Source organism: Anthonomus grandis, chromosome 1, assembly GCF_022605725.1.
Source record: "Anthonomus grandis grandis chromosome 1, icAntGran1.3, whole genome shotgun sequence".
Classification (NCBI taxonomy): domain Eukaryota; kingdom Metazoa; phylum Arthropoda; class Insecta; order Coleoptera; family Curculionidae; genus Anthonomus; species Anthonomus grandis.
The window spans coordinates 46,182,609-46,202,845 of NC_065546.1; the positions used below are offsets into that span (position 1 = coordinate 46,182,609).

A 20,237-nucleotide genomic window follows, 5' to 3' on the forward strand; every position below is an offset into this window, starting at 1 on the left:
TTTATTAAGAATATAAACCATTAAATATTTTTACTAATTACTAAGTTACAGACCAGCAAAATTAAACTAAAAATTTAAAAAAATCGAGTTCTATGTAGAGCATCGTGGGATTTCATTCAATGGACCAGACATTCTGTTGCAGGAGCATGTAATTTTTTCTGGCCACTTTCTGCGATCAAAGGAAATATACAGGGTGACTTAAATTCAAGCGTCATCATAGGGATCTTGGAAACCATCAAATTACGAAACTAATAATAAATATCTTTTAAAAATTTTCAAAAATTGGATTAGTTTCGGAAATATCCCATAAAACGCGAAATTTCGGAAATGTTTTTATTTCTTTCTGACGTTATTTCTTACCGAATTTGAAAACAAATACTACATTTACATTGGCACTTTTTCTCCTCTCAGTTATGGCACTAAGATATTTTATATTCGATGTTTCGTCATTGGCTGATCATCTTCAACTTTTTTTTTGATGGACACTATATTGGATTATTTCAGTTTTAAGTTCAACTTTTATTTTTTTTTATGATTTATCGCACTTTTATATCGGATAAGAATTTTCGGTACTTGCCATAAAATAGACATGTGTATGAGAGAGAAAGATGTTTTTAAATCCAATATAAAATAGGGTATAAAACAAACTTTTTCCCGTTTTTTGTTTTTCTCGGATATTTTTGAAAGTAATCGATTTTTTATTTAGCGGCTGAAAGCTATATTAAAAAAAATAATAATTGAAAAGGGGTCATGTGATATAATGACATTGACCCAAAACACTCCTCTAAATTAGAAAAAAAAATTTTTGCTTAAAATAATGTGGATGTTTTAGAATGGCCAGTGTAGTCTCCAGATCTTAACCCTATTGAGAACCTTTGGGACCATTTAGAAAGAGAAATTTGAAAAAAAAATATAGCAAACAAGCATGAACTTTGGGAAACCGTACCGGAAGAATAGAAGAAGATTTCTGTGAAAATTTGCCAGAATTTCATCGATTATCTACCTAGAATCTAGATCTTTTGCTCTTTTTTATAATTTTTGTATAAATTTCCATACTTTTATCTAATTAATTTTCTATTTTAATTTTTGTTTTTTTGAGAACTGGTATTTTTTTGATTTATTGAATAAAGTTTTAGTAAGAACAATATATTGCTAATAGAGTTGTGTACAACAAAAAAATTAAAAAATGTCCATACTTTTGTCCGCCACTGTAGATGCATGTAGGATGCAGAAAAAAAATGTCTTTGTTAGTTGTACTGTCTTGCAATTTAATTGCAACTTAATTGTGTTTTAAATATAATGACGAACATGGTATCTCTAAATTAATATTACCATAAAAAAATTATATAATTTTATTATATTAGAGATTCTGTACTTTTGTATTTAAAATTTGATATTTCAATATAAAAGTATACTTTTTATTTTCTTGTTACATCCTGCAATCAATGCTGTTTCTTTAGGAAACAACCCTGTTATAAAAAACTCAGACTCAATAGAGTTACTAGTTCTAAAAGTAACCGAGAAAATACATTTTTTTAATTTAACTATGGAATGTTACTGACTACCCTGACAATATCCTTGGGAAACTCAAGCATATAGCGGAGAACTATTGCCTTTTATTAGGAACTAAGTGGGGAAATTGGGAAATTGCCATCGGGATAGGCACTTATTAATTTAGCATCGCAATGAATTAATATCCCAGAAGGCGTTTGTGAAAGGACTAACATCTTAGAAGAGCCAAAAGCACTGTGTAATAGTATAGGTAGGTCTCATGTAGCGTTTTAAGAGAGTTTATACAAAACAAAAAAAACGTCGAGTTCAAAAACTAATATCCTCACGCCCTGCGAAAGAACTTGCCTTTGCTGTGAAGTTATCCCTAAAAAGCTCTGTAAAAGAACAACAAGCATTAATAAATCAGCAGTCACCACCACATGAGTTGCTGGCACTTTATTTAGATTTATCTCTTCATTTTAAGTGCGTGCCTTTAGGGAATAGCATTTACAAACAAAGATTTACAGCAAACTGATGAGTTTATTTTTGTTATTGCCCCAGTTCCCTTAAAATTATTAAATAAAAATACCAAAGGAATTTTGGTAAACCTTCGTTCTCGTTCAACACTTTTTTGTCGCCCAATATTTGCAATGCCCAATAAAGAAAGACAAGACTTGATTAAGGAATAGTATGCATATATTATTAATACAAATAAAGCATCTTGCTCCGTACCAATGATATAAATGATGATTTATGGTCGATGAAAGCATTGCCAATATACTTTCAAATACCAATTCTACAGCAAGATGCTCAATTTGTGAAGCTACACCAAAATAAATAAATTCAACAAAAGTTGCTGAAAAATCGCTTTATCCTAATCATTCTCGTTTTGGACTATATACCCTGCGCTACTTGATACGGTTTCTTTAGTGCCTCCACCATATATCGAATAGAATTTCAGAAAAAAATGGGAAGTTAGAGATCCAGGTGATAAGGTTTTGCTTGGAAATAACAAAAAGAGAACTCAAGGTGCATTTAAAAACCGTCTCGGTCTCATTGTAGATAGAGTTTAACGAGGATATAAAACGACTAATGATGGCAATACGGCAAGACGGTTTTTTAGCAATAGTGAAATCAGTTGACATTCATTTGATACAAAAATTTTATATTATTTTAAGGGTTTTATCGTGTGACACAAAAGTAAATATTGAAAAGTTCCGCGTTTTACTTGAGAAAACCTTTGACTTATACAGGATGTTCGAAAAATAGATGGAGATATTTCAATGGGTAATTCCTTGTAAAAAAATATGAGAATAAGTTTTTATAAACATGGGTCCGGAAATGCACAGTTTTCGAGATACAGGGTGATACATTTTTTTTTAAATATTAATTTTTGATTAATATTAATTATTTTTCTAGGAGAACTGACACTTGTCAGTGTCAAACCTCCATGCATTTTAATTTGAATTATTCTAAATGATTTTTTGTTTTCCAAGGCACCAATGATTTTTTTACCAAAAATGAATAAACCAATTTTGTCCAGTGGCATGCAGTAAAACGGTATTTATTTTTTTTGTCGAAAACGAAGTGAGATACGAAAAAAATACAAGAGGCAAAAAAGTTGTATTTTTAAATGCTTAATCAAACAATAAATATTAAAGTTAAAAAAGGCAATGGTGTACATTTTTTTGCCAATAATATTTGCTAAGATGTCCCCGGGACGCCACCTTACAATTTTAATCTAATTAGAGCTAAATTAGCCTCTTAATACAACAAGTAATACTGCCAAATTTCAAAAGAATCGAGTAAATATTTTTTTTAATAATAATAATAATAAAATAATATTTTTAAAAAAAGTTTGATCCATGTTTATAGAAACTTTTTCTCATATTTTTTACAAGGAATCACTCATTGAAATATCTCCGTCTATTTTTCGAGCACCCTGTATATGTATAAGTATTAGTTGGTACTGTTTACCAAGTAGCGTACATAAAGTTCTTGTGCATGAGTGTGAGGTAATAAATTTTTTCGACTTACCAATAGATCTTATTTCTGAAGAAGCTCTAGAAGCTATATACAACAGAATTCGACAAAATAGATTATCTCATACCCGTAAAACAAGCCGTAAATATACAAATAGAGATCTAATGAATTCCCTATTTCTTGGATCTGATCCGGTAGTTTCTACAAATCGAAGCCCATCAGTAAAAGCTTCTAAAAATTAAGATTTAAGCGAAATCGCAAAAAATAATATTATTGATAGTTCTTTAACGGCAGATGTCAAAGAGGCAGGAATTAATTTGGATTTTGCACTGATTAACCTAGAAACCGAGTCTGAGATAAAATATGACTTTGTCAACCATTAAATAGTATTATATTATGTATATAGACAGGGTGTTTAAGTTGTAACTATAAAACCAAGTTTAAATCAAGAATTTCACATCCTGCAGAGTGTAAATTAAATATTTTAACATTTGTATATATTTGTTATCAATTGTTTGTTATTAGGTCCCATCATGTATCACAGTCATCCAAAGAAAAACTGAAACACTTTTTGTGAATAAACCTTTATTTTTACTTATTTTTTCTTTAATTCATAAGTATGTTTTACTGGTTATGTTAGTAAAAAAGACTTAGTATATGTGTTATTCAAGTTTGTTCAAAATTTTAAATACAAAAGCTTAACATCAATTATTTAAATATTTGTGAGTTAATTACCAAATACAAATCTTTAAACCATTTTGTCGGAGCAAAAGCAGAGAATTTATCTAAAAAACAAGCATCGAAATCGAAAACAAATAAAGGGCTTCAAAGAGGATCTTAACGCCAGAAATCAAGGTAAATCAACTTCTGCGGACTTTTTTTAAAGATGCAGAGGCAATGTCTGTGGGTACACAAATGCCAAATTAGTTAGTATTGGTAAGTAGGCATCTAATAAAATCTATAGATAAAGCAGAAGTTAAAGCAATCATTCGCCTGCTCTATTTCACTGGATTATATAAGGCAAATCGACAAAATACCGCAGATCTTTGGAACACTGATGGTGGTGGCATTGAGTTGTTCCGTACAACAACGTCACAACAAAGCTATTATAATTTACTACAGTTACTCCGTTTTGACAACGTCATTAACAGTTACGTAGGCAAACAACCAGAAGGCCCATTCCGTAAAAGTAACAACCCAAGGTAATAGTTGGTAATGTATAGTTGAACTTTTGATCGAGCCAGTATCTGGAAAAAAAGGGAACATTCCTTTCGATAACTGGTCTGATAATACAACTACTCAAGATACATTAGCTTACATCAGTTGTAACAGTCAGAAAAAATAAATGGGAAATACCATTAACTTTGCTAAACATACGTACCAAAGAACGAAGCGGTTCATTCTATACGTAAGTTTACGGCTGTAACATATGTTCTAAAAAAGGCTAAAAGTGTCAATCTTTCTTCTACCGTTGATTGAATATTTTACATATTCTCAATCACTGCTTCTACTTTGCACAATTATAGTACTATAGTTAAAGAATCTGGTGATAAAAAATTGCCTAAAATTATCGATTTTTATAGTTCTACAAAGGGCGGTGTTGATGCATTGGATCAACTTTCTGCTAATTTACTAATTACTGGCCTCTTACATTATTTTTCTCGGTCTTGAATACTGCCAGGGTAAATGCTCAGCTAATATATAAAGAAAATACGAAAAATTACAATTTAAAGAGACGTCCATTTTAAAAGAGCTGAGTATGCAGCTGATGTCAGAGTTTAGAAGTCAGCGCAGACAGAATCACTTAATCTGTATCACATAAGACATTCTACTCTGGTAAGAGCACGCGTTTTAAAGGTGTGAAAATTATGCGACTTTTAAAAAAAAATACTTTTTTTGTAATGTATATGTATATGTAATTTGTAATAATAATACTTCATAATAAGTTTAAGTTTGACATAATAATATGTAAGTTAGCTATAACATATTTATAAAAGTAGGTGTTCCTATTTTTGAAAATCAGAAGTGATGAAATGCATTAAAGATTATTAACACGTTCGCTACCGGAGCTTGAGAAGAAAATCTTGTTCCACAGGCCATGGAAATTTTTCTTATGAAATGATTTTAAATGGCATCAAATTTTTTAATATTATATTTATAGCATTGAAATAAAGCAAAATAAGCTATTTTTCAACCTGACGCATATTTGCGACGCTGGTCTAGGGATATCTAAAGGACCACATGTTATATGTATTTAGTGAAAGGAATGTAATTATATAGTAATGGTTGAATAAAAAAACAAAATTTCAAATCCAAAAGATATAATTTATTATTTTTCATGAAAAATTTGAAAACATTCATCAACACATAGGCCAATAGGTAATCCATTATTTGTCTTACAAATTCCGCAGGAATAAAAAGTTTCTTTCCGCAGCTTCTTAGTGCTACATACTCGGCATCTTATTCTTTTATCCAGTTTTTTAGGAAAATGTTTTGTTTCCGATGTTTTGTTATTAAATGGAAGCACATTTATTATGTTATCAGCATTCAGTAATTTTTTGGCAAGATCATTTCTAAACTCTAAGTAATTCATTTTACTGGAATGAGTTCTGTTATGTAAGAGGCAAGCATTCCAAGTTGAAATATCCATTACATGAAAAAATAATTTGATATACCATCGTAACGTCTTCCGAGGAGAAGAATAGTAGGAGATCATTTGGTCTGATCTATCTATCTACACCCAACAATTTACAATAGTAGAAGGCTTATTTACTAATTTCCCATTTTTAGACTTAACCTCTTTGAATGAAGCATTATGTTTAGTGGATATTGTTGAGACATCTCGTTTGTCTTTCCATTTTTGCACCAATATATTATTGTGTCTAGCAAAAACAGATTCTCCTTTTTTTAGATTTTTGGCAAATTTAGCTTTTTTTAGTGGAATATATTGTCTAAATAGTAAACGGCCTCGCCATAATAGTAACGCTTCATCTAAAGATAAGTTTTCTCCAGGATAATAAACGTTTTCAATATTTGTGATCAGATGATCTAACACCTCAGATATTTTATAAAGGGGACTGGTTTTATTTGATGTTTCATCATAAAACCTTAGACAACGAAGTATACATTTAAACCTATTTCTGCACATAGTTTGTGCAAATATAGGGTGATAGTACATAATATCATTACTCCAATACGCTTTGAGATTAGGCATACGAATATTGCCTATTAAAATACACAAACCTAAAAATTTCTTCAACTTATCTACCGTAACATTTTTCCAATTCTTTAAATTGGATTCACTTAAAATATTTGCTGTATCTAATAATATTTTAGCGTGTTTGTCCATTCCACAATTTTTTCAAATAAATTATTATCAAACAATAATAAAAAATTATCTTAAGTTGTACTATTTGGCAATAAATTCACTTTTAATCCTTCTTTGCCGATAAAATCGTGTAATGCTGAATCTGCATCTACTTCTGTCCACTGTGAATTGCTTTCTGAAACATTGATACTACTGCCGCCGTTAGTATTATTTGAATTGTCTTCAAAATTTTCACTTTCACTGCAGCTTGATGAGCTGTTCCTATCATGATTTATTTGTAATTTCAGTTATATCTTCTTCACTTGAATATATAACACGCCTTTTCTTCATTGTGGATTTCTTACGTAGGGTTGACATCTTGTAAACGCAAAAAATATATTCTAAGGAAAAATATGCAGTTAAACAATATATTATTATACCGCATATCTATCTACTTACGGTAAATAAGTGTAATTTTAATATTTAAAAAAATATATAAACCAATTCAATTTGCTTTAATACTTCCAACACTGAACTGCCAAATTCAACTGCTTCTCATGAACTAACAAATGTTATTAGTTTGTATCGGTATCCATTTTAATGAGGCAACTAAATTGGGATCTTATACAACTTTTGTGTTGTAAAATTGCATGAGAGGCTATTTTTTGAAAAAGTAGAAAACAAGATACAGTGGCGCACTTTCTAGTTTAGGGGCAGAATATATTGCGTTAAGCGAAGCTGTTAGGAGAGCCATATACCTTCGTTAACTGTTGGATGAACTGACTGGAAAATTGGATGTTAGTATTTTTAACGAAAAGCAATCAAAGCTTCAAGGTTATCTGCAAATCCAGTTATTTTTATGAAAATACCAAATGTATATGTAGATATTAGGCCTCATTTTGTGATAGATGCTTTGCAATAATTTAATTAATATTAAATATTTAGCAACGTCAAAATGACAATTGCATTCGCATTCTTACAAATAAATTAAATGGGAATAAACACCAGAGGTTTGTAAAAAAAAACTGGATTTATTGATATGTTTATCTTAAATAATTGGAGATGTAATAATTATATTTAAAATCCCCGATGTCAGTACCGTCTTATTCCAGAAATTCTTTAGTTTTTCAAATCTGCACTAATAGAAAACTAAATCCTATTCAGACTCTCCCTTTGGATTTATAATTAATCTCTAATTCTTTATCAGTATCATTTCTATCATTAACAATTGTTCTTTTACAGAAAATGATAATTTTGCATCTAACCTTGTGAGTTATCTTTTAATATTACTGGCTTAACATAAGTGCTACGTAACTTATAATACTATATCCTTGATATCACAAATCGTTCAGCAAATATGGCACCTAACTCTTACCAATATTTAACTATTTCTTTAGAAAAATATCTCTGAAAGGCTTTTCTGGATTTGTTCACATGTGCTATAAATCGAATAATTTTTCTTTGGTTTAAATTGCGTGATGATTAGTAGCTATGTAAGATCTTCCAATCTATTTTCTTGTTTATCTTAAACTGCCTTAATACTTCTTACTGCAGCTAATGGCGTCTGATGATCTTAGAAATAACAGCTATAATTTTACGTATTACATCCTTCGAACATTTCCTCCAAATTTTCTTTGATAAAATATTTTGATATTAGTTTCCTCTAATAACCTGCTTTTCCGTATTTAACTTTATTGGTAATTGCTCCAGTAAAGGTACAATAAATGGAAACACGAGGTTTGTCAAGGTTATAACAGGATCTCCTTAAATGTGTAGGCAGAAAACCTTTTAATGATTGATGGTGTTAACTAATCACCCAATCAATAACTAATTAACCCCCGCATAGGATTACTTAAAAATAATTCAATGCGAGAGTGGTTTCTCGCGTAAAATCATTAGGCCGTAAGCTTCTTTTGCAATTTTACTGCTCTGATATAAAATTTATTTCTATCAATCGAAGTAAATAAGGATAATTATATGGCCATACGTAACAAAATGAGATACTTCATAAATAAATCTGTTTTTCAACGTTGCTTCGGGTTTCCCGTATATCGACGAAAATTAAATTAGGATATCGTAGGAGGCTGCCACTTGTAATGGCAGAGTAAAATCAAGCTTCAAGAACGTATAAAATTTCGTTAGTGTCCCATTGTTGTTCCGGATGCCGTAATAATGAAAAGGATAATGCAATATAGTATTTTAGTCTCTATTGACTTCACAAGAGCGGTTGAAGGATACTTCTCCATTAATATATATGTATATATAATGTAATTTTTTTCTATGAATGCCAAATATAACAAACTGTTAACAATATTTTTGAAGAATTTTTATTTTATAGTAATTTATGCAAATCTAGAAAAAACAATCTAGTCTGTAGTAAAATTATTTAAAAAAATATATATTTTTAATTTTTAACACCCTCTAGGTACAAAGGTTAGACGTTTAGAATATACATTCATATAAAAATTGTTTCATATTTTTAGTTTTATTGTTTTTATTTTCATTTATATAGGTTTTAAATTTTTATTGGAAAATACCCTCTCTAGAGAAAAAATTAAAACTCCAACTCTCAGTCTCATTTAGCAGGTCATCTAGCTATAAGGTCCGATGATGCTTTATTAGCGAAACATGTAACCTGATTGATACATAAAAAGATATTTTGAGACTGAGACTTGGAGTTTTTATTTTTTCTCTTTGAGATAATGGACGAGTTCTTTTAAATACCCTGTCGGTAGAGTTCCTGAACACCCGGTATAATATACCATAATTTAGGCTTAAGTAAATATCTTAGGCTTAATGGACGGTTTTTTTTCTACTAACTAAAAATTCAACGTTTTATCGATGGTAAGTATATTTATTTAGAAGATCATTTTGTAAACGTCTTTAAATAGTATACACTATAACATACTTAACTACGTTACTTACGTTTTAATTACGTTTAACTGTTATAATTGTATATTAGAATATTAATTGTATATTATTATGAAAATTTAAATACGTTAATTATTCTGCTAGTTTTTGTAATACTTTATTCGTATTTTGTAGTTAAAGTTAATTCGTAGGGTTTATTTAGGTTTCTACTTACATCTGGTTAAATATTATCATCTATAGTGTCTAGTTTGACCCCAATTTAGCTTATTTAGGTTATATTATTGTAAATCCCTGTATTTTAAATTTTCTAGAATTTGTATACTTGCTCGCTTTGATTGTCACTATTCTTTTAAAATTATTAGTCTCTTTCGGCAAAAACAATGAAGAAAATTCTAAATATTTCGAAATTGTTTCATCGGATTTTAAAAAGGACGCGCTTCATGACATTTTATTCAGTTTTAATTGTTTAGTCAGTTTTTACCTTGAAAACAATTAAACGACAGTCAACGCGAGTTAGGTTAGAGTTTTTGACGTTGTCAATAAAAGTGTGTTTTTGAAAATATTCGTTATAATATTATTAAAATGTAACAATCGTGATATATGTGATGATAACTTCAACGATAAATATCACTATTTAAAACCGTTTAAATAGTGATAAAAGAAATCATTTATAACATCCAACAATTCCCATGGGAAATAAATCTACTTGGTTCTTTAAGACAGCAGGAAAATAACCTAAGTTGACAAATAATATACAAAATTAAATTAAAAATACTATAACGATATTGGAAACCCAAAAAATTACACAAATTCTACACCACAAGACTTCTTTGTAGACGTGTGGAAGGTCAGCGAATCTTTCGGAATCATGGTCAGCCGAGTATACAGGGTATCCCAAAAGTAGACGTCCAAACGAAAGGAGGCGATAGAGGAGGTCAGTAGCAATAAAAAAAAACCCATATATTATTATTCATTGTTGATGGTTTAAAATTTATTACCGTTTTTCTGTTTTTCATAAAAATAGTGTCATGAATTCTGTAAATAACTCATAGAAAGAATATCCTCACGTATTTGCGTGGTATTTGATATAAATGTTGCCTTAAATAGTGTACTGTTTCATAAGTAATAATTGCATGCAAAACAATTGCTTCTGTCACTACTTAGAAAATGATAATTTCCCAATGTGTTTAAGTTTTACATACACATTTTTGCGTTTGAATTGATGCTGCTACTAAGCACGTGCTCGACCAAAAATAAACAGTTAACGACCATTCGAGCTACCAGGAAGACTTAACGGTGAAAATTAATTACATTTCTTGCAACATAACTTGAACGATTTACTTGAAGACGTATCTGAGACATGTGGCTGCAACACGACGGAACTCCTGCTCACTCTGCCCGAATCGTAAAGCAACATCTTGATACTACTTTTAATAATCGATGGATTGGAAGGGGAGGAACCATCCAATGGCCGCCGCGTTCGCCTGACCTGAACCCCTTAGACCCCTCTCCCTTTTTTTATGGGGATATTTCAAAGATTTTGTTTTTATCAATGAAAGCCAAACTGAAGTAGAACTGCGAAGAAAAATAAGACAAGCGGCCAACGTTATTACCAACAATGACAGAGCCTTTCGGCGCATAAAAAGCAATTTCATCCGCCGTTGCCGAATGTGTATTAGGGCAGGTGGTTCGCATTTTGAACATTTATTGTGATGTTTAATAGCAATAAATTCTTTTTTTTTTCATTATTTAGGATTAGATTATTTAGTATTACAATATTTTGATTTTTGTCCAAAAACGATTAGTTTTATAAAAATGTCAATCAAAAAAGACTCGTATCACTTATCTGAAAGTATTTCACCATATGAGAATCTCCATTAAATAAGTAACTTTTTCTGATAATTTTTAACTTTTTGTAGTAAATTTGTTTCTGCCAGGTTCACTTAAAAGGCAAATAAATTTTAAATAAAAATTGAACATATTGAGAAATTATTTTTTTCTTACTAGTGAAAGAAACAATTATGCATCCAAATCATATTTATGAAAGGGTGCACTCCTTAGGCACCGTCTATAGATTACACACAATTACATTACGTTGTAATCTATAGAAGGTGCCTTAGGGTCACACTCGCACTAAATACTAAGTAAATAAATTATGATATTTTTGTAATAAGTTTTGCGCATGATGCATGAAGCGATTTTTACAAAAATGAGAAAAATGGAAATAACTTTTAAACCATCAACAATCGGATAATAGTATTTAGGGTTTTTTTGATTGCAAATGATCTCCTCTATCACCTCCTCTCATTTGGACGTCTACTTTTGGGACACCCTGTATAAGGAGTCGCTTTGGAAGAAGTTAACTGTTCAATGCAGTGAAGTTCCGAATATTGGCGCTATATTTAAATCGGATATAAATAGTAGTAGCTATATAAAGTGAAAATAAATATTTCTAGTAGTCGTAAAATGTATGATCATATTTAGTAGTGTAAATGTGTAAATAAATCAGTTGACTATTTTCGTGCATGGATTATTTTAGTTTACACTTATCGAATGGTAAAACCGCTACAGTAGACTCTTACTTTTTTTCACGTTATTGACATTCTCAAGTTTTCAAAATTTTAATAAAAAGCAGATTTTCACTATTCGTTTATTATTATTAGAAGATCCGGAGGGTAATAGAAAATTAAAAAGTAAAATTTTCCTTCTTACATCGCTATCTCAGTCAGGGTATCATGTAAAGTAGAAATAATTTTTTTTATGTGGGTGGAGAAACTTTGTTAGACACTTTCAAATGACCCAGACAGTAGTTTAGAAGTAAGTTTACTGTGAAAATAAATTACTGGGCTGAAAACACCCCGTACATTAAAATATATTTACGTGACTTACGTCAACCTTGAGTAATAAATTACTAAAGCTTATAAAACAAGCAAGTATCGTGGAAAAATATGAGTCTTATGATATATTTCGTCAAATATTACGGAATATTTCTAGACTTTCATCGTTGATTTACCTACAAATCTGCCAATATTGTTTACTATACTAATGTTGCTCTATCAAAAACCACAGCGCAATTAATATAACCAAAAGTAAAACATTAAAAAAATCTCTTTTTTTACTGAAAAACATGCTGAAAAATTTGGTCCTTCGAGTGGGTTTTTTAGCTTTAAAAGCAAATTTTTATTGTCATTATTAAGGCAAAATTTCTCAGTTTAAGTCGTAAAAGTTCTTTAATCGTCTTTTCCCTGTGGATCTCTTGATCGCTTGGACTTGTCCTTGCACGATAATAATATTTGATATTGTCCTCATTACCCTAAAGTCTTATCAGTACATACACATCTCAAATTCTTCTAATCTCTTCTTCTAATCAGCACTTTCTTCTGTATCCTGGTTTCCATCTCCAGAACAGCATCTGATTTTATATCATTGTAATCATTTGTAGATTTGCTAATATTACCAAATATTTTGATTTGTTTGCGTGACATGTTCAGTTACTATACAGGACTTCACGTGTTGCAGCCGTATCTCAGATTATTTATTGTGAGGTATCCGAGTATAAATTAAATCGCTGGATAAAAGTATATACCTCTGCCAAACACCTCTCTTTTACAGCTTGGTTCTACGAGCCGGATTTTTTTTTGTATTTATAATTATTTGGATCATTGAACAGTTTATCATTTAAGTTTTTAATTATTTATTGAATAATTATCTTGAATGAATTATCTTGAATAATTATCTTAAATGATGTGATGTGTCATTTAACTATGAGTAAAAGTATATTTAGCAAATACAACCAGATAATACCCTGGTTGACGAAAAAACATTGTTAACATTGCATATTACATGACTAGAAAAATACAATTCCCAAACGATGCAGACAGTAGCTCAGAAGTAAACTTTATTTTAAACTTTTTTTAACATGTCTGAAAACTGTATATTGAAATATATTAACGTGATTGACAATCCACGATTAAAAAGTCGACATTAAGTAATAAATTACTAAAGTGTACAAAAAAAAAACAAGCAACATGCAAAAATATCCATCTTGTGATATATTTCGTCAAATAGTATGTTTCTACATTTACTTCGTTAATTTACCTGCAAATCTGGCAATAATGTTCATTGCACTAATTTGGTCCCAACAAAAACTGCACTCCAATTAATATAACCAAATGTAGGCCAAAATTTTATGAATAGAATAATAAATAAATGAAAAAAACAAACTAATTGTTAACTTATTGGAAACAAGAGCACTACAAAAATGTGCAAAGTACGTAAGTAGGTTTGTGTGTTAAGAGAAAAACTACTTAATACATTATGAAGGAAAACAATATAAATCCATACTCTTACTATTATTATTATCTGAAAGCAAATATTTAATTTAGTCAGATGCAGTTATTTACCATCTTTTCTCATTACGTTCCGTTTAATAAATAAACGCCTAATGGAACTATAAACTTCCTGTGATGCGGCTGGGCTTTAATGTAAATTTTTTACGACAGCTGAATGATGTACCTTAATGCTTTATTTGTATGATTTTTTTAAAGGGTAATTTAATTAATGCTTGTTATTTATATTTAGAAAATGTGTTATGAATTAAATATTTCTACAAATATTTTTCTATGTATTTTTTTTAATTTTAGACCAATGGGTCAGCAAGAATTAAAAAAACGCTTACAATAAGATATAAATTACTTTAACATAATTTTTGCAAAAATATAAGAACTAATTTTTTTTTAAATATTACAGAATATTTATCTATAAAAGATATTTTGAAAAAATGCAAAATGTTCAAAAAATATATATATTGTACATTCGAACAAAATATTTTAAAATTTACAAAATTTTCATAATGCGAAAATCATATCAGATATAATTTTGAAAAGGTATACTTGACTTTTATCTTACCGTTTTTCAAAATATATAGCGTTTCCACTGTGGTCGTTTAGGTGTAAGGAAAAAAACACTCGATGCACAAAAAAAATCGTATTATATTCGTATATACATGGGGAAAATTTAATCAACATATTTAGGTTTGTCATTTAGAAAATAGTTAGTTCAATAAAAAAACCTTTTGAAACAATCTACATTTGAGCGATAGTCAAAGTTTAAAAATATGTTATAACATTCTGTTGTTACCATTGAAAACTTTATTTCAATGATCTATAAGGCGTAAGTGGATATTTTTCACATATTTTTATATAAAATGTAAGTAATTTAGTTAATAAGTCATTATAAATTTATTGTTACTTGGTATCAGACTAATGCCGGCTTATCTATTTTTAAATATTGATTCAAATATTTGATAAATATTGCTCCAGCATTCTAAATATTAGTTTAAGATTTTGTTTTAGTGCAAAATATTAAACTTTTTAATTTAACAAGTTTAATTTTTTTGTTGGATATAGGTCAAAAAAAGTATTTCAAATCATTGACGTTTCGCTTTCTATGGGTTCATCCTTTTTAAAAATGATATACAAAAACACAAATAAAATCATACTTTATAGCAAGGTTACAAAGGTTAGATTTTTGCAAACAGCAAAAGTAATAATTAGCGCTCAATTAAAAAATAAATTCAGTCTAATTTAAGTATTTTAAAGAATTGATTATTAAGATGTAACTTGCAAAAAAATTTAAAAAGTAAAGGATTAAAACAGATAACGTATATCAAAATCAAAAGATCCATGTATAGAAAATACGCGAAAAAATCGAAATTGATAATTCTCGTAAAAAATAAATAGAAATTTAAAATATTTGTTAAAAACATTTATTCTATGGAAAAACCAACAAAAAAAATGTTGCTCGGAAATTACGAGAATGAAATTGATACTTTTTACAAAAATTGTACTTTCTTCTTACATTTATTGTGGATAACTTCTTAAAATGGGATTTGCATATCGACGCTTTATCAAAAACATTAAGCTCTGCCTGTTTTGCGCTCAGATCAGTTTCTAAGGAACTTAATTTGTCCACTGCTAGAGCAGTGTATTATGCCCTTTTTGAGTCGCATCTCCGTTATGCCCTTCCATTCTGGGGTACGTTATGCCCTTCCATTCTGGGTATGCGTTACTCAATTTGAGCGTATTTTCAAGCTTCAAAAAAGAGCTGTTCGTTACTTACTTGGACTAAACAATAGAACCCACTGCCAGGATTTCTTTAAAAGATTTAAAATTTTAACACTTCCTACCTTATTCATATTTGAATCTATTTGTTTAATCCATTACAGCTACTTCAGAAGGGTCACTTCACAATTACTCACTAAGGAACGCAGAGTTGCGTGATCTTTATCTTCCAACCCCTCGCTCAGGGCTAGTCAAAAAATCGATTCTGTATAATGCGAAAAAAATGCACAATGATCTGCCATTGGAAATAAAGTCCGTACCTTTCTTTCCCTCATTTCCTAATACCTAAAGCATTAAAATCGCACCTACTGGAGAGAGCCTTGTATGAAGTAAACGACTTTTTTATTGTATTTTTGTATGTTCTGTTCACTTCTGTATTTTCTTATTTTTACTTAAGCTTTGTCTACAAATTGTAAAAATTTTTTGACAATAAAGCATTATATATAAACAATTCATTCGTGTGTAAGTAGTCTGTGGAAAAACATCTAATCGCATTTTATCTAATAACGATGTATCAATCTGTGAAACGGCACTTAAGTCTGAAATTATGCTCTGGAAAATGAAGCTCCTAATGGAAACCGGCAACGATCGAAAAGATAAAAAAGAACTTTCTCTAATAGATATTTCTAAATTGTATAATAAAGAGGATTATCCAAACTGAAGCAACCCACTACAAATTTTAATCATTCCTCCGGTTAGTGTAGCGTCTGCTAAAGGAACCTCTTCAGCTTTACGCAGATTGAATACATGGCTGAGAGACAGAATGTCACAAGAAAGACTTTTAGGTTTAGCATTACTTCGTGTACATTCCGATCTAGACACTAGTATAGAAAATATAATCAATGGTTTTTAAAAATCAAAACATAGATTAGATTTTGTGTTGCTATATGTACATTGTTTTTTCTAACAATGTACATACATTATTTATAGTTACCTACTATACTAAATATATAAACAACTTAAAATATGTATACTTATAAACGACTTTTATTTTAAACAATTCTCAACATTAACTGCATTTATACTAGCAAGTGCCCCCCCCTGAATTGCTGAATCTGCAGTCAGTCCTATATCTTTTTGAAACCTTTATCTGTAACTATCTTGACACATTGTTTGAGAAGGATATATTGAATATTTTCGTGATGGGTTATCTTCAGACGTTTACCCCAACCACGGGCTGTTGGAGAATCAGTATCAGGTTCATTATATGTATACATCCCGATTTCCCAAGGGCTTTGGTCGTGTCAACCATCGAGTTCCGATTTTTGAAGCTTGAGTACTTTGGAATCCAAGGATCAGTGTTTACAGTAGCTGAGCAGCTGTTTAATTAGTGGAACCCAGTCGGTTTGCGTCCAAGGTTATACTTCTAGGATAGTTGAGATAAAGTTCGGTTTTCCTCAGGGGTCACACTCGAGACGCCTGTTAATCGACCGTTTATCAATTATATTTATAAATGCTGCCAAACCAGTTTTTATTATTCACTGGTAATGGAAGTCATATACCAACAGATATTGGCAATTACAGTCTGACCTGAATATAGTCTCGTGGAGTGATGTGACGTAAATAGCATAGAGCTAAATATCTCAAAGTGGCAGTGGATTTTGTTTTTGGTTCTGAACGAAGCCGTATTAATATTCCTTGTCAGATCGGCAATATTTCCTGACACAGATTCGTGACCTAACACTTGATATTCAATCTCTCTTTCTAGGATTAAAGGGTCGGATCATTGCAGACTCTACAAGTTGTCCTTCTTTTTGAAGATCTTCATTAGATGCTCTGATCAGTCGATATTTAGAGTCCGTAAGTCTGCTGCAATATTAAGTTTTTACCACATCCTTGGTTTTTCCAATGGTTGTTTTTCTTCTGGAAACCTTCTTATATCAACTTGACGATACGTTGATCTTGTCTCTTAACCTAATCGGCCCATTTCAATCTTCCTTACTTTATTATTTTCATCATATTCCTCCCAATTCTATGTAAGTTCTTATTGGATAATGCTGTGTGTGTTGTTACCCTTAACTGGTCAATTTATTTTTCGAAGAATTCTTCTTTTAGAAAATTTCTAGACGGTTTTCGTTTTGTTTTATCACTGAATCGTATTTTCGTACGGCTGGATACATTTTCTGAGTCACTTGCCAAAAAATTACTAAAGAGAAAGTAATTACAGAAAAAGTTGACATGGTTAATAATTCCGATTAATTAATTTTTAAATGGGAACGCACCCTTAGCTGTTGACATATGCGATACTAAAGACAACAGGCGGTTTACATTCGAAGTTTGTTTCACAGTTTTTCTTTAATATCGTGATGGCGCTGGTATCGTTTCGAAAAGTTTTCGCGAATTATTGATCAAAAAACCGAGAGTTCTAGCCTAAATTTAGAGACAGAAAGATCGACGTAAAATGTGATATAAGATTTTATCAAAGATTTTCTTCTACAAAGTTTGCGAAACTCCACAATCTTATTAGACGTAATTTTTAAAATGTACACATATTTTTTGAACAATTTAACTACATATACAGAGTGTGACAAAATTCGGTGCAAATATGTTAAGAGCGTAATATTTGCGTCAAAATAAGACATTTTTTTCCTATAAATATGTGTCCTAAAATGCATCCCCTCAGAGCTACAGCCCGAGCAATTTACTGGAAAAAAATCGATTATTTGGAACTGTGACTACAGTTATGCATCAAATTTTTTTAAAATTTCAAGTTTTCGTTTTTTGGATGCTTTTTTTATTTTCTGTCCTAAAAATGGTGTAAATCCAACTTTATTAAGCCGCGTATCCACTGGCATTAACATTTGCAAACGTTTGCGAATATTGATAAACGCTTGCAAAACGAAGTACCCACCGATCAGCACATGTTGTTTGAAATTGTTCACAAAGCTGTTTTGAGAGCGTTTGTCGCTTATCCAGGTCTTTTTTTATTTTGAGGAAAACCGAAAATAGAAAAATTGTAAAAATGGCCCCGTTAAGTAGAAAGAAACTTGCCGCCTGTGCTGCATTAGTATTTTATGCACTAACAGAAAAAGAAAAGAAGAAAAAATGAAGGAAGCATAAATTTTGGGTGTCTCATTTTTTAAAAACTAGAGTTTCTATGCAGCTGATTTCTGATATCAAAACTGACAAGAGTAGCTTATTCAAAAATTTTACTCGAGTTTCGCCAAGAGATTTTGATTTTCTGCTCTCAAGAGTTTCTCCAGAAATATCTAAAATTGACACGAACTATCGAGAGTGCGTCTCTACCGAAATTAGACTGGCCATCACACTTCGCTTTCTAGCGACAGGAGATTCCCATGCTAGTCTTATGTACCTCTTTAGAGTTTTGAAGCAGCTCATTTCTAGAATAATTTCTGAAGTATGTGCCGCCATCATAAAAGCATTAGCGAGCTATGTAAATATCTATTTATCTACAAAGGTAGAATATCGCGTCTCCACTGAAATCAGGCAGAAATCCACAAACAAGTCAAATCCTTTGAAGTTACCGACTTTTCGCGGAACAGTGACAAACGCCTGCAAATGTGAGTGACCGACGTATCCACCGGATAAACATCGTGTTTGTAAACAATTGCAAATGTTTCTAAACGTTCCGTTTGTCAGGTGGATACGCGGCTTTAGAGAGTATGGCTCTTATCTTATGATTCCGGCAAGAAATTTAAATACCTAGCAGCACCATCTATTTGGCCATGAAAAAATCTAAAATTTTTGTTTGTTGCATTTTTTTGATACAATTAATTGTTTTCGAGAAAATCGCTAATAAATAAAAAGGGAACATTATAAAACCCGATTAAACAATCAAATTAGAAAAACACGAAATGGGCCGTGACTACTTAGGGAAGCTCCCCTAAATCCTTCCCTAAAATTGGGTTTACACTATTTTTGGGATATAAAATCTTAAGAGCACTTAAAAAAATAGGGTCGACTATAATCGACTTTCTTTAAGCAATTTGCGTGGAGTGTACTTAGATCTGAGGAGATGCATCTTAGGACACATGTTTATAGGGAAAAAAGTCTTATTATACCTCCAACAATACGCTCTTACAATATTTGCACCGAATTTTGTAACAACAATATTATATAAATAAAAATATATTTTTTCTTCAACAAAAAATTTTTAAAAATTTTACAAAATGGCAATAACGCTGAAATCTGCAACACAATTTTGAAAATTTGTATACATAATCTCTAAGTAACTTAGTTGATAGGTAAGAGTATTGAAAATATATTTGTTTTGAAAAAGGCAGCTCCTAAAAATACTAAGAAAGGACTAGTGCCGATTTAATTCAATTATTTAAAATTCTATAAATATTAATTAAATTGAAAACTTTTTAATTATTTTCTTTTATATTTAACCTCATATTTAATGAAATAATATACACGATTTTAGACATCGTTTAATATTTTTAACCTAATTAACTAATAACATTTATAAAATTTTATACTGCTCATTAAAATATACAATA

At 30.4% G+C, this 20,237-nt stretch overlaps 1 protein-coding gene across 2 annotated transcripts in view; it reads right to left on the reverse strand.

Annotated features, from left to right (window-relative positions):
* The window catches only part of LOC126740323 (corticotropin-releasing factor-binding protein), a 49,196-nt gene extending 35,238 nt beyond the window's left edge, over window positions 1-13,958 (reverse strand). For both annotated transcript variants that reach the window (XM_050446304.1, XM_050446296.1), the window contains exon 1: window positions 13,751-13,958. The gene's annotated coding sequence lies outside the window, so the exon portion shown is untranslated. The remainder of the gene's footprint in view (window positions 1-13,750) is intronic.
* Window positions 13,959-20,237: the final 6,279 nt, after the last annotated feature.